Source organism: Dasypus novemcinctus, chromosome 1, assembly GCF_030445035.2.
Source record: "Dasypus novemcinctus isolate mDasNov1 chromosome 1, mDasNov1.1.hap2, whole genome shotgun sequence".
NCBI lineage: Eukaryota > Metazoa > Chordata > Mammalia > Cingulata > Dasypodidae > Dasypus > Dasypus novemcinctus.
Window position 1 is genome coordinate 67290098 of NC_080673.1, and position 15315 is coordinate 67305412.

General features: G+C 34.3%; 1 protein-coding gene and 2 pseudogenes across 1 annotated transcript in view; 2 read left to right on the forward strand and 1 right to left on the reverse strand.

Annotated features, from left to right (window-relative positions):
• The window catches only part of SCLT1 (sodium channel and clathrin linker 1), a 289648-nt gene that overhangs the window by 92973 nt on the left and 181360 nt on the right, over positions 1-15315 (forward strand). The window lies entirely within an intron of this gene.
• On the forward strand, positions 8060-8794 carry LOC139439909 (nascent polypeptide-associated complex subunit alpha pseudogene; annotated as a pseudogene).
• LOC101420870 (acidic leucine-rich nuclear phosphoprotein 32 family member E pseudogene) lies at positions 11328-12224 on the reverse strand (annotated as a pseudogene).

The following is a 15315-nucleotide window of genomic DNA, read 5'->3' on the forward strand; positions in this document are numbered from 1 at the left end:
TATTAATAGACTTCACAGGAAAAACACCCATGACAAGTATATATGTATATATATTTGATTTTTTATCTCCTAAGTCATAATACTTAACATTTAGGAAATGCAGGCATATAAAATTTTGTTCTTTGATACAGTCATTTAAAAAATCATTAAAATTATTAAGTGATCTTTGCTATTATTTTATATTTTCCCCATAATTATGTATTTTTCATTTTTCATGTAAAAGAGTATTGTTTTAAAAAACTCTAGTTTTCAAGATTTTTTGGCCTTCTTTTTATATTTTCATTTTCTTACTTTCCTTTTTTTTTTTTAAGATTTATTTTATTTATTTCTCCCCCCTCTCCCCCAGTTGTCTCTTCTCTGTGTCCATTTTGCTGTGTGTTCTTCTTTGTCCACTTCTCTTGTTGTCAGCAGCACGGGTATCTGTGTTTCTTTTTATTGCATCATCTTGCTGTATCAGCTCTCCATGTATGCGGCACCATTCCTGGGCAGGCTGAAATTTCTTTCGTTCTGGGCAGCTCTCCTTACAGGGCGCACTCCTTGCACATGGGGCTCCCCCACCCAGGGGATACCCCCACGTGGCACAGTACTCCCTGTGCGCATCAGCACTACACGTGGGCCAGCTCCACACGAGTCAAGGAGGCCTGGGGTTTGAACCGTGGACCTCCCATGTGGTAGATGGACGCCCGAACCACTGGGCCAAGTCTGCTTTCCTAACTTTTTAATTTAAATAAATTTACTTTTTGCCCCCTAGCCATTTCTACTATTAGACTTTTATTTAGTCCTTATTTCTTTACATTTCAATTTGACAATTTAAAATAGTAATTTTTTTTCAAAATGGAAATCATTTTTTAAATTATAAAAGTAATTTAAGCCCATTATTAAAAAAACTTTACTATTAGCTATATCAAGTGGAAAATGAAAATCTCATAATTCCATTATTTAGAGACATTTGTTGACTTTTTCAATGTAATTGAGGTTTTTATGCATTTTAATAAAAATGGAATAATATAATACTGTTTAATAACCTCATATTTTTCTTGTCAATATATGAACATCAAATCAATGTTATCACTCTTAATACTGTGTAGTATACTATTCTATGGATGCCCCACATTTATTACTTGAATTCTTATTTACTGCCCACTATTATACTATTTCATCTTTAGTAGACTAAAGTAGGTTGCCTATTCTTTACATATTAGATGTAGAAGAACAATATCAGAATGGCAAATAAATGACACATAGCCTGAAATTCATCTTAACTATTCCTATTATTCATTGTTATTGTTAAATAAAATTTAATTTAATAGTATTAAAAAACTTAAAGTGAAACTTAACTGATTTAGATCATTTGGAGAAAGACCAGCTTGGTTGAATGGTTGTTATAAATTTTTAACTTACTTTTAAAATTGGAAATATTAGAAAAGAAAGAATAAAGCTGCCAGAATTACAAGGCATGGCAGACAAGTCCACAATCATAGAGAAAGATTTTTAACTCTCTTGGTAACTGATAGATCAAAAAACAAAAAATGGGTAAGGCCAGGTGGAGAACTGGCCTTTCCAAAGGTGGAAATATGCTTGAATAACACCAAGAAAGCTAGATGTCTTTGTTATCTATTTCTGAGTAGCAAATCATTATAAAACTTACTAACATCATGATTTTTAGGTACAAAAGTGGTTTTAGGTACAAGAGTGGGTTCTTTGGTCTGTTCCTACTGCACTAAGCTATGCTAGGCATGTGTCTCCAGCCAACTGGTGGGTCTGCTGGTTGCAGAATGGCCTAATTGTTGGCAGTGGATGGTCATCCTGTGGCAGTTGGCACCTTCTTTGCCATGGCAAGTGAAGAATCGCAAGACAGAAGTTCCCAAGACTAACAAAATGGGAAAACCCCAAAGTGCAAATACTTTTCAAGCCTCTCTTGAATCTTGTTTGTAATTCCCCCATGGCAAAATAAGTTACCTGGTCAACCCAGATTCAAAGGATGTGGAAAAAATAAGTTCACATCATGTTGTAAGGGTAAGGATGTAAGAAGGGAAGAATTTTTAAAATGTATCACATTTATGTAGCTGAAACAGAATAAGTGAGGAGGACAATAGTTTGAGATGATGTGAGAGAGGTTATGGTGGATGGGGGACAAGATGATATAGGGCCTTTTAGACCATTGTGAGAACTTTGGTTTTTCTATGGATAAAGTGGGAAGGGTTTTTTAAATACAGGATTTACATGATCTGACTTATTTCAGTAGGATCACTCTGACTGCTAAATTGAAAATAGACTTTGAGAGGCAAAAATGGAAGCTAGGAGGTTATCAGTAAGCAGACCTTTGTAATACCCAGGGAAAGAGATTATGCTGACTTGCTCCATGGTGGTAGCAGTGGGAGATGGTGAAAACTGGTTAGATTCTGGGTATGCTTTTTTAATGTTTGGTATGGTTGAATCAGGATTTCCTGATTGCTTAGATAGAGGCAACACAGAGAGATATTGAGTCATCAAGGATGATGCCAAGTTTTTCCCCCCAAGCAACCAGAAGAATGAGATTTCCATAGACTGAGAAAGATGTGTAGATGGGCAGATTTGAAAGGGGAAGTTTTGGCCACATTGAAAGCCTAGAGGTGGAGAACTGAACTCCCTTCCCTGCCCAGCAGTAAGGAGGAATCCCTCCCCGCCTTGGGAATCAGTGAAGGCCTAGTGGAGAACCCAGACTTTAACCCTTACCTATCAGTAAGAAGGCAACTCCTCTTTTCCCTAAAGGAGCAGTGTCAAAGGAAATCAATTAAAAAACAGCTTTAAATAATATCCTGAGTCTCTTAACATTATACCCAAAATGTCCAAGTTTGTGCCAAAAATCACTTGTTGTGCCAAGAAACAGGAAACTATCCATTTGAATGAAAAAGAGACAATCAGTATGTACCAACACCTTGATGACAGAGATCAATCAGTAGGTACCAACACCTTGATGACAGAGATTTTAAAGTTATTTGACAATGTTTTTAAAACAGCCATCATAAAAATGCTTCAACAGCAGTTATGAACAAGATTGAAACAAATGAAAAAATAGAAATTCTCAAAAAACAAATAGGAATTACCAGTAAAGAGGATATATAGAAGAACCAAATGGAAACTTTCAAACTAAAAAATACCAATAAAAATCTCATCGTATGGGGTCAACAGCAGAATAGAGGGGAGAGAGGAAAGAATCACTGAACTTGAAGATAGAAATATGGAGATTACCCAATCTCAACAAATAGAGAGAAAATAGAATGGGGAAAAAAAAGAAAGGACAGAGTCTCAGGGACCTGTAGGACTTTAACAAAGGAGCTAACATTCTTGTCTTGGGAGTCAGTCCCAGAAGGAGAGGAGAAATAAGACAAGGTTGAAAAAGTACTCAAAAAACAATAGCTAAAAGATTCCCAAATTTGACAAAAGACATAAACCTACAGATTCAAGAAGTGATCTATAAAAGGGATAAGCCCAAAAAATCCATACTACCTAAAGTCAAACTATCTAAAGACAAAGAAAAAATCTTTAAAACTGTAAGAGAGAAATGACACTTTACTTACAGAGGAAAAGCATTCTAATGATCATGGGCTTCTCATCAGAAATCATGGAGATCAGCAGGAAATGGCCAAACACTTTTCCAGTGTTGAAAGAAAAGAACGTCAAGCCAGAATTCTAGATCCAGCAGATATATCTTTCAGGAATGAAGGGGAAATCAAGACATTCTTAGAAAAAGGAAATTAGGATAATTTGTCCCCAGCAAACCTACCCAAAATCATGGCCAAAGTAAATGCTCTAAACAGAAAGGAAATGATAAATGAGGTAACCTTGGGACATCAAGTAGGAAGAAAGAACAACGGAAAGAGTTAAAAGGATAGGTAAATACAAAAGATTTTTACACACAGCAGCAAGAGAGTGGGCCTGTGCACCTGAGTCCATGTGGGCGCCCATTTCGCAGGACGTTACATGGGTTTGCCATCCATATGCAGGAGGTGGTTAATTGCATGGTGAAGAGTCTGGAGACAGAGACCACCTGGAAGATACAGGCCGCATGTTCCAGTGCAGTGCCAGCTGTTGTGAGGACAGCCAGGTATCCACACAACGGGCTATGAGTGCATTGAATGCTTCCATGTACCTCTGGCTCAAGCCCAGGCCCTAGTGATCAGCAAGTTGGAGAAGTTTCAGGACCTCCTGGCCTGGTACACCATACATTTTAATGACAAAGCCAAGGATTTGATGAATGCAGGGGTAAGGAGCTTCAGGTGAAGCAGCAGTTGGAAGGTCATATGACCAGTTGTGTAGATGACCACATAGACCTCATCCAATCCATGATCAAGATGAAGGAATCTCTCATGTATGAGGAAATAAGAGTCTTTGTCAGTGCCATCAGGATGACAGCAAGAATCTTTAAAAAAGAAGATATGGAATTTTGGTCTTTTAAGTGAAGTTTATGAATGAAGAAATTAAGTATGGGTGACTGGAAGGTTAAGGAATATGTCAGCTGTCTGTGGACACTGGTTCCTTTATATACTCTAGTTCATAAAAAGTGAAATGGGAAAAAAGAATGGTGCTAAAATTTGGATCAAAGGTAGCACAGGAGAGTTTTTGAAAGCCTTAATTTCATGTGGTAAGTGCTTATCCAGGAATGAAGGCATTCCATCACTGTGTCAAGCCACAGCCATCCAAAATACAAGATTTTTCTTAGTACAGAGGTACTAATAGGCTGTCAATTTCTTCTAACTTGCCTCTTGAGGAGGGGTGATTCTGTTTGTTGCCAGCCTCTATCATCATACTCTTTTCCTTAAGTTATAAAACAAAATCTGTAAGGTTACTAATTTAGAAGGGGAATAAAGGTTTCTGGGTCTTTGATTTCCTTGATTTTGTTTTACATACAAGTACCTGATATTAATTAAGATGTGGAGTTGTATACTTTGAAAGAGAACTTTGAAAGGCTTCTTGTAGATACTGTTATCTGACCATCAAGATTTAGTTGCATTTTCTTGAAATTCTCACACATTACATTTTCGAGCCTGGAGCCCTTGCAAAAACATGGAAAGTGAGTTGTACTGGATGTGGAAAGCAGAGCTTCTTTCTCTCTTTTATGATGGCCCCTGAGGCTATCTATACGAAGCAAAAGGAAAATCTTGCAATGACACTGTCCCCTTGAAAGGAAAGGGAGTTTTGACTTCCAATATCTGGGAATAAACCGTGAAAGAGGAACTATTGGCTGCTTAAGAGTTAGAAATTACTGCATTTAGAAAGATCTGGTTTTTCATAGAACTGAATGGAGTGAATGCCTGAATCCAGCATTGCCTGCCTATCCCCTAAAATAATAGAGATAATCCCCTGGCAACAGTAAAGGAAGAAAAAGTAAGCAACTCAGAGCCTTGGGTAAGCTATGACTCCTTTAGAGCAAAGGAGTGGCATCTCCCTTTCCCAAATACCACATTCATCCTGGGGCCTCTTCAACGTGCCATGTTCCTACGCCAGCTTTGGTACTATATCATTTTAGTAAGGACCTTGTCTTTCTACCAGCTTACGTCTTGAGTGGTAGTAATATCCTGTCTGTTTGCTATTTCAAGTCTGTGATATATATTCCTAGTGGTTTGGTTTAAAAAATAAGCAAGGTTTAATTCCCCCACAAAAAAGAAAATAAAACAATAAAACCAACAGCAAAAAAAGTCCTTCCTTCTGCTCTTGAGTTTTTAAAAATTATTTTGACAATTGAAGCAAAAATTAAAACACTGATGTCCTAAATGAATATAGAAAAAGTATTTAAGACAATATTATTACAAAGGGGGAGAGAAAGAAACATAGAGGAAGATAATATTTCTAACTACTCTCAAACTGATAAAACAAGACCACCAGTAAAATATGATAAATTATGTATGTATAATGTATTATTTAGAACAACCACAAAAAAAGTAACACAAAGGAATATACTCATAAACCTTATAGATAAATCAAAATGGATTTCTAAAATATATTCAGATAGCTCACTAAGTGGCAGGAAAAAGAAAACAAGGAAAGAAAAGAGAGAAAAATAAGAGAAAACAAAATAAAATGGAAGACTTAAGTCCTAATATATCAACAGTTATATCAATTAAGAGATAGCGATTGGCTCAATAAATTTAAAACCTTGACCCAACTTCATGTTTTGTACAGGAAACTCACTTTAAATGTAACAGTATAGAAAAATAGAAAGGATAAGACTGAGAAAATATGTATTATACAAGTGCTGATCAAAAGAAAGCAGGAGTGGATATATTAATATCAGATAAAGTAAACTTCAGAGCATAGAATATTATCAGAGATAGTGTGGGGTATTACATAATGATAAATGGGTCAGCCCACCAAGAAGACATAGCAATTGTAAAAATATATACACCCAAAAAATATAGCTACAAAATAGGAAGGAAAACTGAAAGGAGAAATAAACAAATCTACAAATATGTTTGGAGACTTCAAAACCCTTCTCTCAGCAACTGATAAAACAACTAATCATAAAGTCATTAAGGATATGGAATAACGGAACAACACCATCAACCAACAGAATGTAATTGATATTTATAGAACATGCCACCTAAGAACAGCAAAATGCACATTGTTTTCAAGTACCATAGAATATATACCAAGCAGACCATATCATGGTACATAAAACAAACTTAATTTGAAAGAATTGAAATCATATAGAGTGTGTCCTCTGACCACAGTAGAATCAAACTAGAAATCAATGGCAGAAAGACATCAAAAAACTCTTCAAATACTTGAAAACTAAAGCATCTAGTTCAGCTTGCAATTTAAAAAGTCTTGCAAGTGATTTGCCTCAAGAAAATAATCTGTCAAAGAGGAAGTCTCAAGGGAAATTTAAAAATACATATAATTCAATGAAAAACAAAACAAAACATACCATTGTTGGACATAGCTAAAGCAGTGCTGATATGAAAATATATAGCATTGGATGCATACATCAAGGAAAAAAAAAGGAAATATGTTAAACAAATAATCTATGCTCCCACCTCAGGAGTCTAGAAAAAGAAGAGTAAAATAAACCCAAAGCTAGTAGAAAGAAGGGCAGAAAATAATATAAGAGCAGAAATCTATGGAATTGAAAACAGAAAGACAATAGAGAAAATTGGTGAAACAAAAAGCTAGTTTCTTTTAAAAGATCAGTAAAATTGAGAAACCTCTAGCAAGACTGGCAAAGCAAAAAGAGAGAAGACACACACTACCAAGGACAGGAATGAAACAACAAATATCATTAGAGACCCTCAAGGCATCAAAAGGTAATTTTTAAAAATTAAAAAAAATTGTTAAAGTAATAAAAGAGAATACTGTGAATAACCCTACACACATAAATTTGACAACTTAGATGAAATGGACCCAGTCCTAGATAGACACAAATTATAGCCCACCCAATATGAAATAATTTAAATAGCCTTGTAGCTATTAAGGAGATTCAATATATAATTTTAAAATTCCCCAAAAAAGTAATCTCCAGGCCCAGATAATTTTACTGGAGAATTCTTCCAAACTTTTAAATAAGAATTAATACCATATTTTGTCTAAGTCTTCTGAAAAATAGAAAAGAAAGGAATTTTTCAAATTCTAGTTTGGATATCCAAATTAGATAAAGAAAGACAGTACCAAAAAATATCACTACATTCCAATATCCCTCATGAATATAAACACAAAATTCCTTGGCCAAATATTAGCAAATACTGTTCAACAATGTTTAAAATTATTACACACTTATGACCAAGTGGGGTTTATGCCAAGGATGAAAGGCTGATTCTGTATTTGAAAGTTAGTCAATGTAATCCACCATGTTAACTGCTAAACCAGAAAAAAACACATGATCATATCAATTGATGCACAAAAAGTATTTGAAAAAATTCAACACTGATTCAGGATTAAAAACTCAGAAAAGTAAGAATAGAGAGGAACTTCCTCAACTTGATAGGGTCAAGAAGAAAACCTACATGCAACTCTATGCTTAATGTTGAAAAGCTGAATGCTCTTGCCTTAAGATCAAGAACCAGGCAAGGGAACAGGGTGGGTCATGCTCTCACTCACTCTGTTTCTGCCGCCATCTTTGTTTCTAGTTCACTGCACAAAATGCCCTGCTACATAGCAGGGGTTGCCAGAGCTCCAGGCTGAGATGGGTCTGGAACAGAATTTAACAGTAACGAATCAATACCAGAGCTGGAGGAACAGGGTTCCACACAAGCAGCCAGGCTGAGCTGGTAGCAGCTGCTGAAATGGATAAAGAACCAGTCCGTAAAGCAAAACTGAGTCGGAGTGAAAAGCAGGCACAAAGGCTATGTCCAGACTGTGTCTTCTACAGGTTTCCAGAGTAACTAGAGTCACTATCTGGAAATCTAAGAATATCCTCTTCGTAGCCACAAAGCCAGATGTCTACAAAAGCCCACTATCAGATACCCATATAGTTTTGGTGAAGCCGAGATTGAGAATTTATCTCAACAGGCACAAATAGCAGCTGTGGAGAAATTCAAAGTTCAAGGTGAAACTGTCTGGAATATTCAAGAAAACACAGACTTCAACTGTACAAGAGGAGAGTGAAGAGGAAGAGGTCGATGAAACAGGTGTGGAAGTTAAGGACATAGAATTGGTCATGTCACAAGCAGATGTGTCCAGAGCAAAGGTAGTCTCAAACCTGAAGAACAACAGTAATGATATTGTAAATGCTTTGATGGAATAAACAATGTACCCATCTGAAAATGAGGACTTATATATTTTTTTCCTTTGGTATTTCAAAAGAATAGCTTCAGCCTGATTTGAATCTGAACTGTTTCTATCATTAATAAAGTTATGTTTTCTTGTTGGATAAAAAAAGTCAGGCAAGGAATTCTGCTTTTCCCATTCTTATTCAATGTGTATTGCAAGTTCTAGTCAGTGCAGGAAGACAAGAAAATGAAATGAAAGGCATATAAATCAGAAGGAAGAAAGAAAATCACCCTATTATCAGATGAGATGATTGTGTACATAGAAAAATACCAAGGAATCTACAAAAACCCTTCTAGACTAATAAATGAGTTCACTATGGTCATAGTATTCAAGATAATGTACCATAATGATTTTTTTTCTATATTCTAGCTATTAACATGTTGAAACTGAAATTTAAAATACAGTAGTGTCTGTAGTCATTCAAAAGAGAATCAGATACTTAAAGTGAAAATCTAAGAAAACAATGCAGATCTCCAAAGCACTAATGAAAGAAATCAAACGAGAGAATTAGAAATGAAAGCCAGTTTCAAGAGTTTACATAGTGTGTTATTTCATTTCTATAATATTCTTAAACAACAAAATTATAAGAGCCGATTAGGGGTTGCCAGGAGTTAATGATGGGAGGTGGGAAGTAAGTAAGTGTAGTTCTAACAGGGCAGCATGGAGGATGAGGAATCCTGTGGTGATAAAATGTTCTTTATCTTGACTGTATCAGTGTCCATATTGTGATATTTTACTATAATTTTGAAAAAAGATACTACCTATGGGAGAAACCTGATAAAGACACATGTGATCTCTTATAATATTCCTAAGAATTGCAGGTGAATCTACCAATCTCAAAATACAAAGTTTAATAAAAACAAACAAAAATTTAAAAATCAATGGCAAGTTTAGTTTGTTCGGGAATTATCAATCATTTAAAGTAAATTTGCATAAACAGATGTAAGCTTCAACCCTTTTATAACTAGATTTTTATAGTTTTTCTCTTATTAGATAAGCAGTTCTTAATATCTAGGTATGCAATTAAAATGATGTTTTTAGAAATTCATTAGCTTGCTCTATATTTTTACAAATAAATTTTGTGATCCTATTCTAATAATTTGATTCATGATAAACTTTTTCTTTATTTCTACTTCATATCCTTTAGTTCTCATTACAATATTTTCTAAGGTTGTTTTGTCCTAATATACATTTGAGTTTTTTAAAGTTTTCATTCTAAGCCATTGAAACAAGTTTTTCACATTTCCTTTCACTCATAATTATTGAATAATGGCTCTTCATAAGACCTGGAACTTCTTTATATGAGAGATGAAAGGAAACATAGAATACAGTCTGACCTCACTGAAAAATTGGGTAAATTAAATGTATTAGAAAGGAAGAAAATTGTAAAATAAATTACTGAAGAAATTAGAACAAAATAATTTTAAAAAATAAAAGAAATTAAAAAGATTGATGCTGCAATTAATGAACTAAAAACCAAAGAGTAGTGGAGAGTAACATAGCCAAGTGTTAATTATTTGTGAATACTAATAAAATAGACAAAACTCTTATAAGGTTGATCAAGATTTGTTTTATATACCTTAAGTTGATATAGAGAAATAAATTTATATACCATTAAATGCTTGTATTCAAAAACATCTCAAAAAAAGAGAACAGTTTCCAATCAATAATAAGCTTCCACCTTATGTTACCAGAAAAAGGAGAAAATATTCAACCCCAAAGAAAGCACAATATAGATAAGAGCAGAAATCAATAAAATTAAAAATAGAAAAATAATATACAAAATCAATGAAACTAAAAGCTGGTTTTGAAAAGATCAATAAAATAATAAAATTCTAGACAAATTGATTACCTTCTTTCAAAGTGTTTTCAAGAGGCCCAAAACAGTTAACTTCCAAAATACTCCTCAAATTGTAAAATATATACAATGAAGTACTACTCTGTAATAAAAAAAAGGAATCAACTGTGTGTGCAACAACTTGGATGGTCTCAAAAGCATTAAGTGTCAGAAGATAAAAGACAAAACCTGTATGATTCCATTTATGTGTCATTTTGAAAATGACAAAAGTATGTGAACAGATATCAGGTTAGTGATTGCCAGATACTGGAAATAGGGTAGATGATTGCATAAATGAACGTGGTGGGATGACAAATATTTTATATCGTAATTGTGAAGGTAGCAGTTACATGACTATATATGTTTGCAAAAATACTTTAAAAGGATGAATTTATGGTATGTATATTGTATCTTTTTTTTTTTGCAAAAGCTAACATGTTTTAATTATGGGCTAAAAATGACTGATACAATGAACTTGAATTAGAAAAATTAAGATTCCAAATAACTGCTAGGGAATTTCACAATGGCATCAGTGAAAATTTTTCTCTGTACACAATATGATCATAAACAGACTAATAAATCTTACTTGAAATGATAAAAAGGCAAAAATAGAAAAACCACACTTTTCCTATAAAAAGTTACACGTTATCTTCAGTAGGGATAGCTATTGTACATGAAGAAACAAAGAAGATGTGATCACTCTTTTGAAAACCCATTAACTTAGGAAATCTAGTCTTAGAATGATCTAGTCATCTTCCTCTCCATCATCTTCAGCATCTCATTTCTTCTCTCCTCGAAGACATTCTTCTTCCTCTTCTGCCTCTTCCTCTCCTTCTTCAACATAGTCATCATCATCTTCTTCATCCTGAATTTCTTCTTAAGTATGAGAGGCCCACTTCTTCTCCCTCTCCCAATTCTGAGGCTGCTTCATCTTCATCCCTCCTCATCTTTGTCTTCCTCTTCTTCATACCCTTCAGGAGGACCAGCCTCATCTTCCTCTTCCTCTTCATCATCTTCATCTCCATCCTCCTCCTCCTCTTCTTCAGAATCTGGAGCTTCATTATTCTCCTGATCAAGTCCGTCTAAGTATGTGATTTGCTGTAGTAGTTCAAAAATATTTTCCCTATAATCTTCCAGGTTTGTGATCTCACAGTTAACCAAGTCGAGACTTTCAAATTTTTAAGATTTTGCAGCGCTTCTACTGTGCTGAGATCTTTGATTTTGTTTCCACTCAGACTGAGGTAGGTAAGATTTGGACATTTCTCGGCCAGGACTTCCAAGCCTCCAGAAATTATATTGTCACTAAGTTCCAACTTTCGAAGTTTATTTAAGCTGGGAAGCCGAGCCAGTGGACTCAATTCCACATTAGCCATACTCAAGAACTCTAGTTCTTTAAAAGTATCATTCAGGCCCTAGATTTCCCCATTGACACACTGGCAATTATCAAGGATTAACTCTGTGACCTCTTCCCGAGCTCTGTTCCTTAACTCCAGGTTAATCCTCTTCTGCATCTCCATGTCCTCCTCCTCCTCTTCTGCCACTACTCTCCTCCCTTCCCTTTTCCTGTCTTTCCCACTACCCCCAACCCTAAAATTTAAAAAGATCTGGAAATGAATGAAAAGAAATCCAAATAGAACCAACACCAACAGATAGGTGTGGGGAAGAAAGGAGAGAATAGCAAATGGAGTCCAAGGAGTTGGGACTTAAACTTGGCTGCCTCCACCTCCTTGTCCACACACTTGCACGTGCACATACACACACACACACACACACACACACACACCCGCAGTTCTTTTCCCTTCAATGGCTGTTCAGAAAATGAACCTCCATGACACGGCACCACCGACTCCCTCGTCTTGTATATTGTATCTTAATGAATTTAACTTGGAAAAAAATCAAATAAGTGGTCAAATGCCTTCTCATAAATAACACACCAGTCTCAGATACTTTATATGCAAGTTCTACCAAACTCTCAAGGAAAAGATGAAACCTATTTCCAGAGGATCTGTTGTAGATAAAGAAAAAGTATTCCTCATCCCATTTTATTGGACTACTTTAACCTACTGTGGCCAAGTAATATAAATAAATACAGCTTTGATTCCAAAATCTAAGCACCATATAAAATTACAAACCATTCAGATGTGTTAGCATAAATGTAAACATTATTTTTAAAATTAGTAAACTGAATCCAGCAATGAATAATTTCAAAAAGTATTGTGGAAAATACAAGGATTATATGGCATAAAAACCTATTCATTTAATATACTATATTAGCATCTAAACTGTTGAAAGATGAAAAAGTTTAATATTACCACAATATGTAAAGAAAAGGTCTCCAGTAAAATCTACTGTCATCTCATGTTAAATTTATTAGCAAATCTCAGAAGAAATAAGCCTCTTTTACCAAAAACTACAGAAAACATTGAACTTAATAATGAAATGTTTGAAGTAGACTATAAGTCAACAACATAAATAGAATACCTGCTAGTAATACTTCCATTCAATCTTGTAAAGAGATCAAAACAAAGAAAAATGAATAAAAATGATAGAATATTTGGAAAGGCAGAGACAAAACTGTCATTATCTGAAAGAGGAATGCTTACACACATAGGATCTGCAAAAGAATCTACAAAAGTTCATCAAGGCTCAGAATAAAGACATCAGTAACATTCATATATACCAGCAATACAGTAAGAAAATGAGATTTTAAAAAATTTGCTTTAAAGTAGTGCAAAATCCAGTTGCGTTAAAAAAATTCACCCTAACAAAAGATAGGCATGACCTTTATGAAGAAAACTTATAAATGGAGAGCTATACTCTTTTACTTTCCTTGGCTGCTGAAAGCAAATACCATGAAATGTGTTAGGTTAAATAATGGAAATTTATTCTCTTACAGTTTTGAGGCTGGAAAAATATCCAAATCAAAGTATCATCAAGGTGATGCTTTCTTCCTGAAGACTAGTATTCTGGGGCTGGCTCCTAGTGATCTTGGCTCCTCTGTCACTTGGCAAGGCAAATGGCAGCATGTTCTGGTCTCTCCCTTCTCTTCTAGGTTTTGTTGATTTCAGCTTCTTGCTTTGGTGGCTTTTTCTCTCTCTACTGAATTTCATTCTCTTATACAGTACTCTTGTAATAGGAATAAGACCCATTTTGATGGGGCTGGGCCACACACACTGTAATAAACACCTTAACTAAAGCAGCCTTGTGAAAAGGTCCTACTTACAATGGATTCACCCCCACAGAAATGGGTTTACTTTAGGAACATGTTTTTCTCGGGTACACACAGTTTTAAACCACCATGTAAACCATAGTTAGATGGGAAGACTCAGTTTTCTAAAAAGAGTAATTTTTCTCATATCTTTAATTTCAGTGTAATTTGCATTAAAACCCTGTGTGTGTGTGCACACGTATGTGCACATGTGTGACAGATTAGATACTGGGTAATCTAATCCTAACATGATGGAATATTAAAGTGTCAATTACCAAGACCATCCTGTAGAAGAAAAAAATGCAATGTTATTTACAAGAGTGTATTTTTGGCAGAATAAAAGGCATAGGTAGAATTTTGGTATATGAGAGGTGGCATAAATCAGTGGAGAAACAATCATGTTTAGGAGTGGTTATCTATGAACAAAATCAGTAAAGTTTTGCTTTTCATATTTAGGTATTTATATTGATTTATGGATTAAATACCTAAAAATGAAAAGCAAAAGTGCAGATTTTATTTAAAAATATCAGAGACTCAAGCATTTTGCTGGGTATTATTTTCTTAATCAAGATTTAAATGCAAGAGAAAAAGGAAAAGAATTATATATTTGACTAGGTTAAAATGTAAAACTTTTATGTTGCAAAAAATAGTAAGTCAAATGGAAAGACAAATTGCACTATCTGTGAGAATACATTTGCAATAAATATAACTGACAGTGGATTAGTATTGAATAATTACATTAAGAAAACATCAATATGAAGAAATAAAAACCCATAGAAAATTAGGCAAAGTATGGGAGCAAACATTTCAAGAGAAGAATCAGAAATCAGAAAACTGTAAGTTAAAACAATATGATACTACTTCCCACCCAACAACCAATGTCAGAAATATAATGTTAAGTGTATTAAACACGGTGCAAACGGAGATTACAATGTGATATAATTTATATACATTTAAATGTTCGAACAGTAGTGTCTTTTTTATGCATATATATAAAATGTATTATAAAAGAACAAAGTAAAGAAGGTTTTCAGAAATGGTACATTCTAACTTCAAGTTCCTGATTGTCTCTGGAGTGGTACTTTTTGTAGAGTACAAAATTGTAGGGAGATAGCCTAAGTATCTGTGACTAAGGAAGTGAATAAAATGAAGTAGTTGCATCTTGTAGAATACTGCACATCATTTATAACATGTATTTACATAAAATATATAGTTATAACAACATAGATGAATCTAAGAATACAATGTTTAACTTAAAAAGTTAAAAAGATCTGTAGCCAAAACACATGCAAATAACAAAATATATTTTACAATATTTGTATATATGCAAGAATATACACATATGTTTTAATGTGAATTTACAAGATGGGGGGGGGCGAGTGTAGGAATGAGAAAAGAATTAACAGGAAAACAAGAATAACAACAATCTCTCACAGCTAATGGTGATAATGGGCCATGGAATAAACAGCGTCACTAACTAACCTCTACTGAAGATTCAAGAAAGTGTGAAAAAATATATAAAATT